The following is a 15,413-nucleotide window of genomic DNA, read 5'->3' as shown; positions in this document are numbered from 1 at the left end:
TTGTATGTCTGTCTGTCTGTCTGTGTGTTGGTATGTCTGTGTGTGTGTGTGTGTGTGTCTGTTTGTCTGTCTGTGTGTGTGTGTGTGTTTTTGTCTGTCTGTCTGTGTGTGTGTGTGTGTGTGTGTGTGTGTCTTTCTTTCTTTCTTTCTTTCTTTCTTTCTTTCTCTAACTGTCTAACTCTTTCTCTTACTCAACTGTCTAACTGCACAAATACACACACTACAGCACACACAGTGTCTGTCTATCTGTGTGTGTTTGTATTTCTGTCTGTCTGTGTGTGTGTGTGTGTGTGTGTGTGTTTGTATGTCTGTCTGTCTTTCTTTCTTTCTCTAACTGTCTGTCTGTGTGTGTGTGTGTGTGTGTGTGTTTGTATGTATGTCTGTGTGTGTGTGTGTGTGTGTTTGTATGTCTGTCTGTCTTTCTTTCTTTCTTTCTTTCTTTCTTCTTTCTTTCTTTCTCTAACTGTCTGTCTGTGTGTGTTTGTATTTCTGTCTGTCTGTCTGTGTGTTGATATGTCTGTCTGTGTGTGTGTGTGTGTCTGTCTGTTTGTCTGTCTGTCTGTGTGTGTGTGTGTGTGTTTGTATGTCTGTCTGTCTGTCTGTCTGTCTGTGTGTGTGTTTGTATGTCTGTCTGTCTGTGTTTTTTTTATGTGTGTCTGTCTGTCTGTCTGTGTGTGTGTGTTTGTATGTCTGTCTGTCTGTCTGTGTGTGTGTGTGTGTGTGTTTGTATGTCTGTCTTTCTGTGTGTTTGTATGTATGTCTGTCTGTCTGTCTGTCTGTCTGTGTGTTTGTATGTCTGTCCGTCTGTGTGTGTGTGTGTGTGTGTGTGTGTTTGTATGTCTGTCTGTCTGTGTGTGTGTGTGTGTGTGTGCTTGTATGTCTGTCTGTCTGTGTGTGTGTGTGTGTGTGTTTGTATGTCTGTCTGTGTGTGTGTATGTGTGTGTTTGTATGTCTGTCTGTCTGTCTGTTTGTGTGTCTGTCTGTCTGTGTGTCTGTGTGTGTTTGTATTTCTGTGTGTCTGTATGTCTTTCTCTAACTGCCTGGTTTTCTGTCTGTGTGTGTTTGTCAGTCTCTGTCTGTCTGTCTGTCTGTCTGTCTGTGTGTGTTTGTATTTCTGCCTGTCTGTCTGTCTGTCTGTGTGTGTTTGTATTTCTGTGTGTCTGTATGTCTTTCTCTAACTGCCTGATTTTCTGTCTGTGTGTGTTTGTCAGTCTCTGTCTGTCTGTCTGTCTGTCTGTCTGTGTGTGTTTGTATTTCTGCCTGTCTTTCAGTCTGTCTGTGTGTGTTTGTCAGTCTCTGTCTGTCTGTCTGTCTGTCTGTCTGTCTGTCTGTCTGTGTGTGTTTGTATTTCTGCCTGTCTGTCTGTCTGTCTGTGTGTGTTTGTATTTCTGCCTGTCTGTCTGTCTGTCTGTCTGTGTGTGTTTGTATTTCTGTGTGTCTGTATGTCTCTCTCTAACTGCCTGGTTTTCTGTCTGTGTGTGTTTGTCAGTCTCTGTCTGTCTGTCTGTCTGTCTGTGTGTGTTTGTCTGTCTGTCTGTCTGTCTGTCTGTGTGTTTGTATGTCTGTCTGTCTGTCTGTCTGTCTGTGTGTTTGTCTGTCTGTCTGTCTGTCTGTGTGTGTTTGTATTTCTGCCTGTCTTTCAGTCTGTCTGTGTGTGTTTGTCAGTCTCTGTCTGTCTGTCCGTCTGTCTTTCTGTGTGTGTTTGTATTTCTTTCTGTCTGTCTGTCTGTGTGTGTGTGTGTGTCTGTACATCTGTCTGTCTGTCTTCCTCTATTTCTTTCTCTAAATGGCTGTCTGTCTGTCTTTCTCTAAGTGCCTGTCTTTCAGTCTGTGTGTGTGTTTGTCTGTGTGTGTGTGTGTGTGTTTGTGTACTGTAGTGTATTTGTGTGTGTGTATTGTGTATGTGTGTACTAGTGTGTGTGTGTTTATGTTCTGTTGCTCTGGTCAGTAGAACATCACACTGTGACTCACACGTCACTTTTAGTCTCTTATTTTCTAATTCAACATCAGCGTCTTGAAGAAGGTCTCAGAAAGAAAACTCTCACTTCTGTCACATTGATTTTCATGCTGAGAGAAACACTAAACATCTATAATGCATGAATTCAGCTCTTGAAGAGATGGACAATTTTCCGGTTTATTTTGTCAATGTCAGAAGCGCCGCACACGCAAAGAAAACTGCTGAAGACCAAATACTGAAAGTTTCTTCAGCAGCAGCACAGACGGTAAATCTTTGACGGTAAATCACGGCTCACATTGCTTAGCAGAGATGATTTGACAATTTGGCGCGACGGACGGCAGGCGGCTGAGATTTCATGGTTGGAGAAGCGCGTCTGATAATCCGTAAAAAAGTGTGCGGATGTGAATCTTCCGTCAGATGACGAGCTGAGGAACTGCTGAGAAACCATCTTCCTGTATCTCACCTGTGTGTGTGTGTCCGCCATAGGTGTATGTACATGTGTGTCAGCAAATGGTGTGTCTGCTATAGGAGTGTATGTATGCTATGGGTGTTTATCTACTATAAATGTGTGTGTGTATGCTATTCATATGTGTGTGTGTGTGTCTGCCACTGACGTGCATGTGTGTGTGTGTTTGTGTGAAATACTGTGACTGAGACACTTTGTCTTCTTGATCTGACAACCACTTTACTTGATAACAGCGTGTGTGTGTGTGTGTGTGCATAAAAGTTACTCTCTCTCTCTTTCTTTCTCACACTCTCTCTCTCTCTCTCTCTCTCTCTCTCTCCATCTCTCTCTCTCTCTCTCTCTCTCTCTCTCTCTCTCTCTCTTTCTTTCTCAAACACTCTCTCTCTCTCTCTCTCTTTCTTTCTCACTCTCTCTCTCTCTCTCTCTCTCTCTCTCTCTTTCTTTCTCACACACACTCTCTTTCTCTCTCTCTCTCTTTCTTTCTTTCTTTCTTTCTTTCTCACACACACTCTCTTTCTCTCTCTCTCTCTCTCTCTCTCTTTCTTTCTTTCTTTCTTTCTTTCTCACACACACTCTCTCTCTCTCTCTCTCTCTCTCTCTTTCTTTCTTTCTTTCTTTCTCACACACACTCTCTCTCTCTCTCTCTCTCTCTCTCTCTCTCTCTCTTTCTTTCTTTCTTTCTTTCTCACACACTCTCTCTCTCTCTCTCTCTCTCTCTCTCTTCTTTCTTTCTTTCTTTCTTTCTCACACTCTCTCTCTCTCTCTCTCTCTCTCTCTCTTTCTTTCTCACACACACTCTCTCTCTCTCTCTCTCTCTCTTTCTTTCTCACACTCTCTCTCTCTCTCTCTCTCTTTCTCTCTCTCTGTCTCTCTCTCTCTCTCTTTCTTTCTCAAACACTCTCTCTCTCTCTCTCTCTCTCTCTTTCTTTCTCACACTCTCTCTCTCTCTGTGTGCGTGTGCGAGTGTGGGGCGAGTGAAGTGTGGCTGTGAGAGCGTGTGCAGGTGCGTTTGCAAACTTTTCCTTATTTTGTCTGTCTTTCACTTAAAAAAATACACAAATTAATTTGTTTTTGAGTGTAAGGACTGTTTGTGAGCGGTTTTGCGAAAGCATGGCAGGTGCCAGCTCGGTGGTTTTAGAGTCACTTACTAGGCGTCATGGTGTGAAAGTAGCATCAGCTACAAGTATAGAAGAATGTTGTTTAGCGGCAGGTAAAGTGGTGGGTTATGACTCTATTCTGTCGGCATCCAAGATGAACAATGCCATCGTGATGTTTTTGAGTACAGTGGAAAAGGCAAACGATTTAGTGGAGCGTGGTTTAGTGCTAAACGATGCGTTCATTTCCGTGCTTCCCCTTTCAATGCCATCTAAGAAAGTGACTTTGTCTAATGTGCCACCTTTTGTAAAAGATGATTTCTTAGTGAATATGCTATCTCGATATGGTAAATTGGTTTCACCAATTAAAAAGATACCACTCAGAAATGTTTCTCCCTTATTGAAACATGTAGTTTCTTTTAGGAGATATGCATTCATGATACTGAATGACAATGGTGAGCTTGATGTGTCTTTTAGTTTTCGTATGGATGATTTTGACCATCAAATCTATGCAACTACTGATAAGATGAGGTGTTTTGGCTGTGGCAGGGCAGATCACCTGGTGCGTTCATGCCCAGACAAAGTAGAAAAGGCTGTGAATGATGAAACAGTTAAGACTACAAACCTCATCAGAATTAATGGAAGAAACAGGTGTTGATAAGCTTCTTGTAAATGTTACAAAAGAAGCAGACAAAGATTTAGTTGTGAACGGTGATAGGAGTGTACCAGAGGCTGTAAACAGGTCTGAATCCTCTATTCCTGTGGAACCAGTGGACAGTCTGGTTGTTCAAATGGAAAGTGAAAGACAAACCAGTAATGTTCAAGAGGGAAAGAAAGCCTCTGTTTTTGTTTCGGATGTAAATCTTACAGAAACAGAAACCTCACAGTCTTTTAAGGTACCCCTGAAAAGGAAGATGACAAAAAATGAAGGGGCTGTGAAGATAGTGAAAAAAGTAGATGTGAGTGAGATGGCAGATGAAGGAGACGAAAGTGATGAATATTCATCTGATTCCAGTAGTGTTTTGTCTCAATCTGAGTATCAAGTTCAGGGTTATGAAATTCAAAGCATTAAACTGTTTTTGAAAATCACGAAAAATAAACGGAATGTATATGTTGAGAAGTTTTTCCAAAATACTATGTTGTTTGTGGAGAGATCAAGGAGTTTAATGAGTGAGGGATGTTTCACTGATCGGGAAGTGTACCGATTGAAGAACATTGTCAGAAAGCTTAGAATCAAAAATAGTAATAATGACGAAGTCTAATTTCCTGGTTTCCACGGTCATAGCTGCTGTGCTTGTATGGGGATTGTTTTTGTTTTTCTTTTCTTTTAATATGAGTAATATTAATATTGCATCCCTGAATGTCAATGGAGCAAGGGACAGCAAAAAAAGAGCGGAGATCTTTGAGTTTGTTAAACAAAAACATTTTGATGTGATTTTATTGCAGGAGACCCATAGTGATGCACAAAATGCAGCAATTTGGGCAATGGAATGGGAGGGGCTCTCTTTTTTGAGTCACAATAACTCACTTAGTGCAGGGGTTGTTGTTCTTTTTTCTAAATACTTTACCCCTGTTTCTTATGAGGTGGAAGAAATTCTAAAAGGCAGAATTTTAAAGATTAGGACAGTGTTTGAAAACGAAGTTTTTTTTTTTTCAATATATGCCCCAACTGCATCAGTTGAAAGAATAGCTTCAACCGCATATGCCATCACGAAAAAGGCTAATACAACTAATTAAAACTCATGAGCTTAATGATGTATGGAGGAATTTTCATGGGAATAGCAGACAGTATACATGGTCTCATTTTCGTGATAAAATTGTGTCTTTGGCAAGATTGGATAAGATATATTGCTTCGGACATCAGATAAATGTTTTTAGAAGTTGTTCTATTATTCCTGTATCTTTTTCTGATCATTGTGTTGTTCAGTGTTCAATATTTTTGAACTCTGTTAAGCCAAAGAGCGCATATTGGCATTTTAACAATGCACTTTTAAGTGATAAAGGTTTCAAGGAGGCTTTTGAGTTTTTCTGGAAAAATTTTAGGAACACAAAAACAACTTCAACTCAATACAACAATGGTGGGACTATGGAAAAGTCCAAATTAAACAGTTTAGTCAGCAATATACAAAGAATGTCACAAAAAATATAGAAAGGCGAATGAAAATTTTAGAGATGGATATTATTAATTTGGAAGAACGACTACAATCTACTGGAGATTGGACATTTACGAGGAAGATTTCTGAGAAAAAATCCAAACTTAATAAAATTTTAGAGATGAGAGCATAAGGGTCTTTGATCAGGTCTCGTTTTCAAAGCATTGAAGAAATGGAGGTACCATCAAAATTTTTTTTTGGACTTGAGAAAAAAAATGGTAAAAAACAGTTTTCCATTCATTAAGATCTGAGTCGGGGAGAATGTTAACAGATGCTAATGAAATTCAAAAACGAATAGTTCGTTTTTATAAGGAGCTATATAAATCTGAGCTGAACGTAGAAGAAAACTTTAATTCTTCTTTCTTAGAAAACTTACCTCAAGTCTCTAATGAGTCAAATAAGGATCTTAGTGGTGAACTAAGTCTAGAGGAGCTTAAAAAAGCACTTCAAAGTATGGGGACTGGAAAGGCCCCAGGTATAGATGGTCTGTCAGTTGAGTTTTTTTAAACTTTTTGGTCAGTGGTGGGGGAGGATTTGCTTCAGGTTTTAAATGACAGTTTTAAAAATGGACATTTGCCGTTAAGCTGTCGGAGAGCTATTCTTACCCTTTTACCAAAAAAAGGAGACCTGACAGATATAAAATGCTGGAGACCAGTTTCGGTTTTATGAAGTGACTATAAAGTACTCTCAAAAGCACTTGCTAACAGAATTGAAGGTGTTTTAGAGCAGGTGATTCACTCTGATCAGACATATTGTATTCCTAAGAGATCGATTTTTGACAATATTGCACTTGTACGGGATATATTTTGCACAAATTAAGGATATTGATGTAGGCCTGATCTCCTTAGATCAGGAAAAGGCTTTCGATAGAGTTGAACACCAATATTTTTTTAAAACCCTGGAAGCCCATGGCTTCAAAAAAGATTTTGGTTAAAAAAAACAGAGTGTTATATAATAATATTGAGAGTATTATTAAGGTTAACAGTGGCTTATGTGCTCCCTTTCAGGTGAAAAGAGGTGTGAGACAGGGTTGTCCTCTGTCGGGTATGTTATATTCTGTGGCCATTGAACCATTTTTACATAAGGTAAGAGAAAACATTAAAGGTTTGATCTTACCATATTCTGGTAAAAATGTTTCCCTGTCAGCATATGCTGATGATGTAGTGATTTTTATTAGTAATCAAAAGGATGTCGAAACAGTGGTAAATATTTTAAATGATTTTAAATAAATATCATCAGCTACAGTTAATTGGGCCAAGAGTGAAGCAATTTTGGTTGGACAATGGTCACAGGGTGTTCCAATACTCCCAAATGGTTTACTTTGGTCTAAAGGAGGTTTTAAATACCTGGGTGTTTTTCTTGGAGAAGGTTCCATTGTAAAGAAAAACTGGGAAAATGTTCTTGAAAATGTAAAAGGAAGATTAAATAAATGGAAGTGGCTGATTCCAAGAATGTCCTACAGGGGGCGTATTCTTATTTTAAACAACCTTGTGGCCTCCTCTTTGTGGCATTACTTAGCCTGCCTGGATCCTCCTTTAAATCTACTTGTAGAGATTCAGAAAGCCCTGGTAGACTTTTTTTGGGAAAAATTACATTGGGTATCCCAAAGTGTGCTATTTTTATCCAAAGATGAAGGAGGTCAAGGTCTTATTAATGTGAAAAGTAGAATTGCTACTTTTCGAATGCGTTTTATACACCGATTATTGTATGGATCCTTTGATTCTAACTGGAAAGTTGTTTCATGTGAGATTTTAAAGAGTGTGGGAGGCCTAGGTTTTGATAAAACTCTTTTTTTAGTGGATCCTCTGAAAGTAAACACATCAGATGCACCAATTTTTTACAAGAACATTTTTAAAGTTTGGAATCTGTTTAATATTTTCATTGGACAGAATCCAAGGACACTTTATTGGTTACTACAAGAACCATTGAACCAATGGGACTCGTTTTGACAATGCAGGAAACGCTTCTTTTCTTTCTGCAAGTGATGGCAAATTAATCAAAGCTGGAGTAACAACACTTGGACATTTGATAAACACAGCAGGACCTACCTTTGAAAATCTTGAAGAGACTGGTGTAAAGCTGGGCATTAAATCTATTCGGGTGGTTCGGCAAATTCTTACCAAATGGAAGTCACCATTGTTAGAAGAGGAATTAAAAATCGCAGACTTTTGTCAAGGAATCTTAAAGCCTAATGAGGAGGACTCCTTTTATAATTTAATCTTGTCTCCTAAACTGGAAGAATGTGATGGCCCTTTGTTGGTGAAGAGAGATATATGTTTTTGTGATGATTCTCTGAATGTTAAAGAGGTGTATAAAAGTTGTGTGAAGGTTTTTAATAAAAAAGTATTGAATAACAGATGTGATACTCAATGGCGTAATGCCCTTGGACTAAGTAAAGAGTGTAAACCAGAATGGAGAGCTCTATATAAGCCACCGTTACCCAAGAGGGGGGGTGATATTCAGTGGAGGATTTTACATGGAGTTATAGGCCACATATGCGTTCATTTCGGTGTTAAATCCGGAAATAAGTCCTGATTGTCCTTTTTGTGGTCAAAGAGAAACTGTGTTTCACGCTTTTATGTATTGTTGCAGATTGAGACCTTTATTCCATGTTTTGGAGAATCTTTTAACATCGTTTAATGAGGTTTTTTCCATGCAAATGTTTATTTGTGGTTTTAAATATGTAAGAAGAAGGTCTTTTGAATGTCAATTGTTGAATTTTGTGTTGGGTCAGTCAAAAATGGCAATTTACGTAAGCAGGCAAAATAAGGTTGAAAATAAATCTGGACAGAACGTTCTGATGGTTCTTACCAATTTAATTAAGTCAAGGGTGGTCACAGATTTTAATTATTTGAAGACAATGAATGATTTGTTATCTTTTGAAATGAAGTGGTGTTGTAAAGAAGCGCTGTGTTCTGTATGTGAAGGCATGTTAATTTTTGCATTTTTTTTGCGGTAAGGGGTTTTATGTATTAGGCAGATGTATATTTATGTATTTTTTGTGAATATGTAATGTGAAAACGTGTATTCAATGTATTGGAAGTAACTTTTTTTTGTAAATTAAATGGATTTTCAAATTCAAATTCTCTTTCTTTCTTTCTTTCTCTCTCTCTCTCTCTCTCTCTCTCTCTCTCTCTCTCTCTCTTTCTTTCTCACACTCTCTCTCTCTTTCTTTCTCACACTCTCTCTCTCTCTTTCTTTCTCTCTCTCTCTCTGTCTCTCACACACACTTTCTCTCTCTCTCTCTCTCTCTCTCTCTCTCTCTCTCTCTTTTTTTTGCTCTCTGTCTCTCTCTCTCACACTCTCTCTCTCTCTCTCTCTATCTCTCTCTCTCTCAAGATTCAAGATTCAAAGGAGCTTTATTGGCATAATAAAATAAAATTTGCATTGCCAAAGCACAAGATTAAATATAAACATGCAGAAATACAGATTAAGATAAAAAATAAGATCTATATATATATACATCTCAATATAAACAGAAAAAGAGTTTTAATTAAAGTTCTCAATGAGGGTGATAGTGTCAGTTTGTGTGTGTTGTCCTGTCTGTGTTGTGTTGTGTTGTGTTGTGTTTTGAGGTTTGAGCTTCTTTGACTTTTCTCCCAGTATGTAGGAGATCTTGTCCTTTTGTTGAAACTGGTCAGAGTCTTTGTGTAAGTTTGTAAACTGGGGGAAGAATGTTTCTCTGATGTGTGTGTAGTTGGGACAGGAGAGGAGAAAGTGCAGCTCTGTTTCCACTTGATTGTGTGTGCAGTGTGGACACAGTCGCTCTTCTCTCGGTGTCCATGTGTGTCTGTGTCTGCCCGTCTCTACAGTGAGCTGGTGATCACTGAGTCTGTACATGCTCAACACTTTTCTTAGTTTAGGGTCTGATACGCTTGTGAGCTATTCTGACACTTTATATTCTCTCTTTAGTGACAGATAGCATTCCACTTGACTTTGCTGAGCTGTTGCTTCTGTCCAGTGTTTGAGATATTTCTCTTTTTGTCTTTTCATCATTTGGTTTAGTCTGGCTGGGGTTTGGGGTTGACTTGGGCATGTTTGGGGTTGTAGAGTTAGTTGTGAGATCAGTTGGATGAAGGGGTTTCTCTCTGGGCTCAGCTCTTGATGGCTTAAGGCTTTGTGATGGAGTGTGTCTGTGTCGCTGTTCTTGAGGTGTGTGTAGAATTTTAAAGCTCTTTTTTGTATTTTAATGATTAGAGGATACAGTCCTAATTCTGCTCTGCAGGCGTTGTTTGGAGTTTTTCTCTGTACCCGTAGAATGTTTTTACACATTTCTGTTTGCAGAATCTCTATTGGGTGTTTGTCCCATCTGCTGAACTCTTGGTTGGCGAGAGGACCCCAAACCTCACTTCCATACAGCGCGATTGGTTCTATAATTGATTGTATTATTTTCAGCCAGATTACCGTTGCGATGTCAATTTTGATACACTCTCTCTCTTTCTCTCTCACTCTCTCTCACACTCTCTCTCTCTCACACTCTTTCTCTCACACTCTCTCTCACGATCATAGTTAATTTTAGTAACATCATACATGTTGTGTGCTTCACAGGTAAAGACAGACATTACATATAACATTTGACATTGTAATGATGTTCAGTTGTTTGTGTGACATCAGATTTATATCACAAGGTCTTGAATTAAAAAAACTAACCCTGTCCTTAATTTGATTCAATTCAATCAAATTTCACGCTAATAAATTTGTTCGCTTTTTTAAATTCTAGTCCTGGTGATATAAATCTGATGCCATCTGTTTGTCAGGTATGAGCAGATTTGAGCTGACCGTTAGTTTGTGACTCAAGCTGATCTTTCTGTGGATTAGGTTTGTTCTGGTGACGTCATGAACAGAAATGTGAAGTCTCTTCCGTGTATCAATGTTGTTTACAGTGATTGAAACAAGCTGAACATTAACCCCTACTACAGTATATAACAGCTGCTATTACTGCTCTATGAGTCTGGGACTTACAGAACACTTGTGTGTAGTCTGTGCTGGGATCTGTCCAGCGTGTTACTCACTCACACACACACACACACACACACACAGACACACGCACACAAACACGCGCACACACATATGTCAGATGCACTAATACACACACACTGACACACACACACACACTCACACATGTTTGTACAGCTATCTTTATGAGGACATACATCTCTAGCCCCTTACCCTAACCATCAGAAGTGAGTACCTGACCCTAGCCTCACCCTAAACCTGATTATAACCTAAACCTGATTATAACCTAAACCACAAACACACTTAACACACAAATACAGACGCACAAAAACAGCTGCTTAATTTGGACATTTCATTTTGGTCGCTGTATGCTGTTTTCATCCTGAGCATCTGCTCACATCCGCTGGCTCACCCGCTTACAGGTGCCCGTTGGGACAGAGGAAGAGAGATTAAAATGAGAAGGACAATAAAAAAAGAGCAACAAAATCCCCCAGAGAACCTTTGCTGGTGGTCTCTGAGAAATGGTGCATTTCACCATTTCTGTGCTTAAAAACCAGAGAGTCGGACGGAGTGTTCCCTCACGTCATTTTGGGTTCAGATGAGCATGATTCTCTGTGTTAACTGAGGAGTTCTTCTAGGACTGGGTTGGATCAGTTAGTTTTATTTTTGATTGTTTATATTGAAACTAAAAGTTTTAATTGAAAGCTGCGAAATGGAATCCTTTATGTGGCACATGATGCCTCTTGCTTGTATGTGAAAGTTAGACACAGCGCTGCTCAAAACATCTTTATGCACATGAACGGTGGATCCATGTGTTCTTACAATGAGATCAATGATGTTACTGCCGATGTTTTTACTCCTGGAGGTTTATTATAAAGGTTTGTTTGTGTCAGATGTTTTACAGACAGAATTGTGTGTGTTCCGAGCGGCTCTGCTGTACAGTGAATACAGAATGTTAATGAGACAGCAGAGCTTATTAAGAAAATGGAGAATTATTGATTCACTAGTGATCTCCCTGACATGTAAACTGGAACACATGACACACATGACACACACACAACGTGACTTGATGTGTTGTTTTATAACAGCGTTCATTATGACAAAAGACCCTTTGATGCTATGAAATCTGTGTTATAAAGGGACGCTGCATACATTTGAATATATTTGCATATACTGTATATTTTGGTTTGTGTTTTTTTTTAATAAACAGACAGAGATCTCAAATATAATTCCCTCAGTATTTTAAAATGTGTGGTAATGTTTTCTTTAGGTTATGATAAGAGTGTGTGTGGTTCTTCAGCATATGGTTCTCATCTGCATCAACACGAACAAAAGCTCATAGTTGAAGGAGCTCGTCTGGGCTGTGAACAGAGTTGTGTGCTTTCACGAAGAGCAGAATTCAGTACAGCTTTTGTCGCTGGACGCCATCCAAACCCGTCCCGCTGCATGCTGGGAAAGCTACATTCAGTGGCTCATTTAGTCACGCCTGTTTCTAACGAAAAGGAAAATTACCTGCCCATTTTTTCCTCACAATGACATTTTTTGGGTCAGCTGATCTTCTGTTTCCTCACATCACCTCATTGTGGAGCGGGTTTGCTCAGCGTTCATGTGGATCTTTAAAGACGTGAGTTATTGTAAGAGCTGCGCTCTGGATTTCTTTGACAGGTTTAATGTGCTGTATTTTTCCTCCTGCTTATGTGGATGTTTATTGCGTTCCTTTATTTCTCTTGATTCCCTTTTCATTTCAGAGGCTCAGAACGGCAAATATAGTTCCTCTGCTGTGACCGTCACACAGTGTCGTTTCATTCATGTGTTTATAGGAATGTTAGTGACAGTACATTCCAGCTAAAGATTCTTCGCTGTGTTTTATAAAAATCTTTCTAACTCTAACCTGGACATCATCAGTTATTTGCTCATATGGAGAAACTTTCTATGAGTCGTGTGTATGAGAGACACTTTCACATCCTGAACATGTTGACATTCATGCATTCTGGCGCAGCACAATCTCACGTGAGTTTTTTTCTGGTTATAGAAGGATCTTACAGACATTCAACATCCAGGACCAGAACTTCCAAATCTCCTTCAGATATTTTTACTCTTTAAGAATGTGATTTTTGTGCTGTGGGGATAAAATTCCTGCTATTGGTGGTGTAATGTTCTTTGTTGACAGATATCGAGAGCATGGTTTTACTGATACTGTGTGTGTGTGTGAAAACGTCATATGAAGTGTCCACTTGAAGGAGATGAATATTAATCTTGACTCTCTCTCTCACAGTATAATCTTCTATAGCTATATTTAGTGTAAATGGATGAAAGCCTAATGCAGAATGTGATCCAGAGAGTGAGACACTGGGTGATCTCTGCATGGATGTGGATCTCTGATTCATTTTTCTTCACTGATGGCGCACAGGGAACAGCTTTTGTTGACAAAAATGATGCTTTAAGACACAGCGTGAAGTGTGGAATGATTAAGACTTTGGTTATGAGGATTGCCATGATTTCTCTACTGTATATTTGTAGTTCAGAAATATTTTTATTTAATCACTTCAGCTTAAAGCATCTGCAGTGTGCCATGTGTGGTGTTGGACAGGTGTGTTCTTTTGGACTGGTGTGTGTTGTGTTGGACATGTGTGTTCTTTTGGACTGGTGTGTATGGTGTTGGACAGATGTGTGCTGTGTTGGACAGGTGTGTGTTGTGTTGGACAGGTGTGTGTTGTGTTTGACAGGTGTATGTTGTGTTGGACAGGTGTGTGTTGTGTTGGACAGGTGTGTGTTGTTGTACAGGTGTTATGTTGGACAGGTGTGTGTGGTGTTGGAAAGGTGTGTTGTGTTGGACAGGTGTTTGTGGTGTTGGACAGGTCTGTGTTGTTGTACAGGTGTTTTTTTGGACATGTGTGTTTTGTTGTACAGGTGTTTTGTTGGACAGGTGTGTGTTGTTGTACAGGTGTTTTGTTGGACAGGTGTGTGTTGTTGTACAGGTGCTTTTTCGGACAGGTTTGTTCTGTTGGTCAGGTGTGTGTTGTGTTGGACAGGTGTGTGTTGGACAGGTGTGTGTTGTGTTGGACAGGTGTGTGTGGTGTTGGACAGGTCTGTGTTGTTGTACAGGTGTTTTTTTGGACATGTGTGTTTTGTTGTACAGGTGCTTTTTTGAACAGGTGTGTTTTGTTGGACAGGTGTGTGTTGTTGTACAGGTGTTTTTTTGGACATGTGTGTTTTGTTGTACAGGTGCTTTTTTGAACAGGTGTGTGTTGTTGTACAGGTGTTTTGTTGGACAGGTCTGTGTTGTTGTACAGGTGTTTTTTTGGACAGGTGTGTGTTTTTGTACAGGTGCTTTTTTGAACAGGTGTGTGTTGTTGTACAGGTGTTTTGTTGGACAGGTGTGTGTTGTTGTACAGGTGTTTTGTTGGACAGGTGTGTGTTGTTGTACAGGTGTTTTGTTCGACAGGTGTGTATGGTGTTGGACAGATGTGTGCTGTGTTGGACAGGTGTGTGTTGTGTTTGACAGGTGTGTGTTGTGTTTGACAGGTGTGTGTTGTGTTGGACAGGTGTGTGTTGTGTTGGACAGGTGTGTGTTGTTGTACAGGTGTTATGTTGGACAGGTGTGTGTGGTGTTGGAAAGGTGTGTGTTGTTGTACAGGTGTTATGTTGAACAGGTGTGTGTGGTGTTGGAAAGGTGTGTGTTGTTGTACAGGTGTTTTTTGGACATGTGTGTGGTGTTGGACAGGTGTGTGTTGTTGTACAGGTGTTTTTTGGACAGGTGTGTTGTGTTGGACAGGTGTGTGTTGTTGTACAGGTGTTATGTTGGACAGGTGTGTGTGGTGTTGGAAAGGTGTGTTGTGTTGGACAGGTGTTTGTGGTGTTGGACAGGTCTGTGTTGTTGTACAGGTGTTTTTTTGGACATGTGTGTTTTGTTGTACAGGTGTTTTGTTGGACAGGTGTGTGTTGTTGTACAGGTGTTTTGTTGGACAGGTGTGTGTTGTTGTACAGGTGCTTTTTCGGACAGGTTTGTTCTGTTGGTCAGGTGTGTGTTGGACAGGTGTGTGTTGGACAGGTGTGTGTTGTGTTGGACAGGTGTGTGTGGTGTTGGACAGGTCTGTGTTGTTGTACAGGTGTTTTTTTGGACATGTGTGTATTGTTGTACAGGTGCTTTTTGAACAGGTGTGTTTTGTTGGACAGGTGTGTGTTGTTGTACAGGTGTTTTTTTGGACATGTGTGTTTTGTTGTACAGGTGCTTTTTTGAACAGGTGTGTGTTGTTGTACAGGTGTTTTGTTGGACAGGTCTGTATTGTTGTACAGGTGTTTTTTTGGACAGGTGTGTGTTTTTGTACAGGTGCTTTTTTGAACAGGTGTGTGTTGTTGTACAGGTGTTTTGTTGGACAGGTGTGTGTTGTTGTACAGGTGTTTTGTTGGACAGGTGTGTGTTGTTGTACAGGTGTTTTGTTGGACAGGTGTGTATGGTGTTGGACAGATGTGTGCTGTGTTGGACAGGTGTGTGTTGTCTTGGACAGGTGTGTGTTGTGTTTGAAAGGTGTGTGTTGTGTTGGACAGGTGTGTGTTGTGTTGGACAGGTGTGTGTTGTTGTACAGGTGTTATGTTGGACAGGTGTGTGTGGTGTTGGAAAGGTGTGTGTTGTTGTACAGGTGTTATGTTGAACAGGTGTGTGTGTTGTTGGAAAGGTGTGTGTTGTTGTACAGGTGTTTTTTGGACATGTGTGTGGTGTTGGACAGGTGTGTGTTGTTGTACAGGTGTTTTTTTGGACAGGTGTGTTGTGTTGGACAGGTGTGTGT

At 39.8% G+C, this 15,413-nt stretch overlaps 1 protein-coding gene across 6 annotated transcripts in view; it reads left to right on the top strand.

Moving 5' to 3' along the window:
• il1rapl1b (interleukin 1 receptor accessory protein-like 1b) overlaps positions 1–15,413 on the top strand; it is a 124,359-nt gene that overhangs the window by 15,671 nt on the left and 93,275 nt on the right. Inside the window, exon 1 of one of the 6 annotated variants that reach the window (XM_056735212.1) lies at positions 12,123–12,250. The exons of the other annotated variants lie outside the window; for them this stretch is intronic. The gene's annotated coding sequence lies outside the window, so the exon portion shown is untranslated. Of the gene's footprint in view, positions 1–12,122; positions 12,251–15,413 lie in introns of those variants that run through there. 6 annotated transcript variants of the gene reach the window in all.

This window comes from Triplophysa dalaica, chromosome 21 (genome assembly GCF_015846415.1).
Source record: "Triplophysa dalaica isolate WHDGS20190420 chromosome 21, ASM1584641v1, whole genome shotgun sequence".
Lineage (NCBI taxonomy): Eukaryota > Metazoa > Chordata > Actinopteri > Cypriniformes > Nemacheilidae > Triplophysa > Triplophysa dalaica.
Note: the sequence above shows the minus strand (reverse complement) of the source record. Positions and strands in the feature narration are given on the sequence as shown.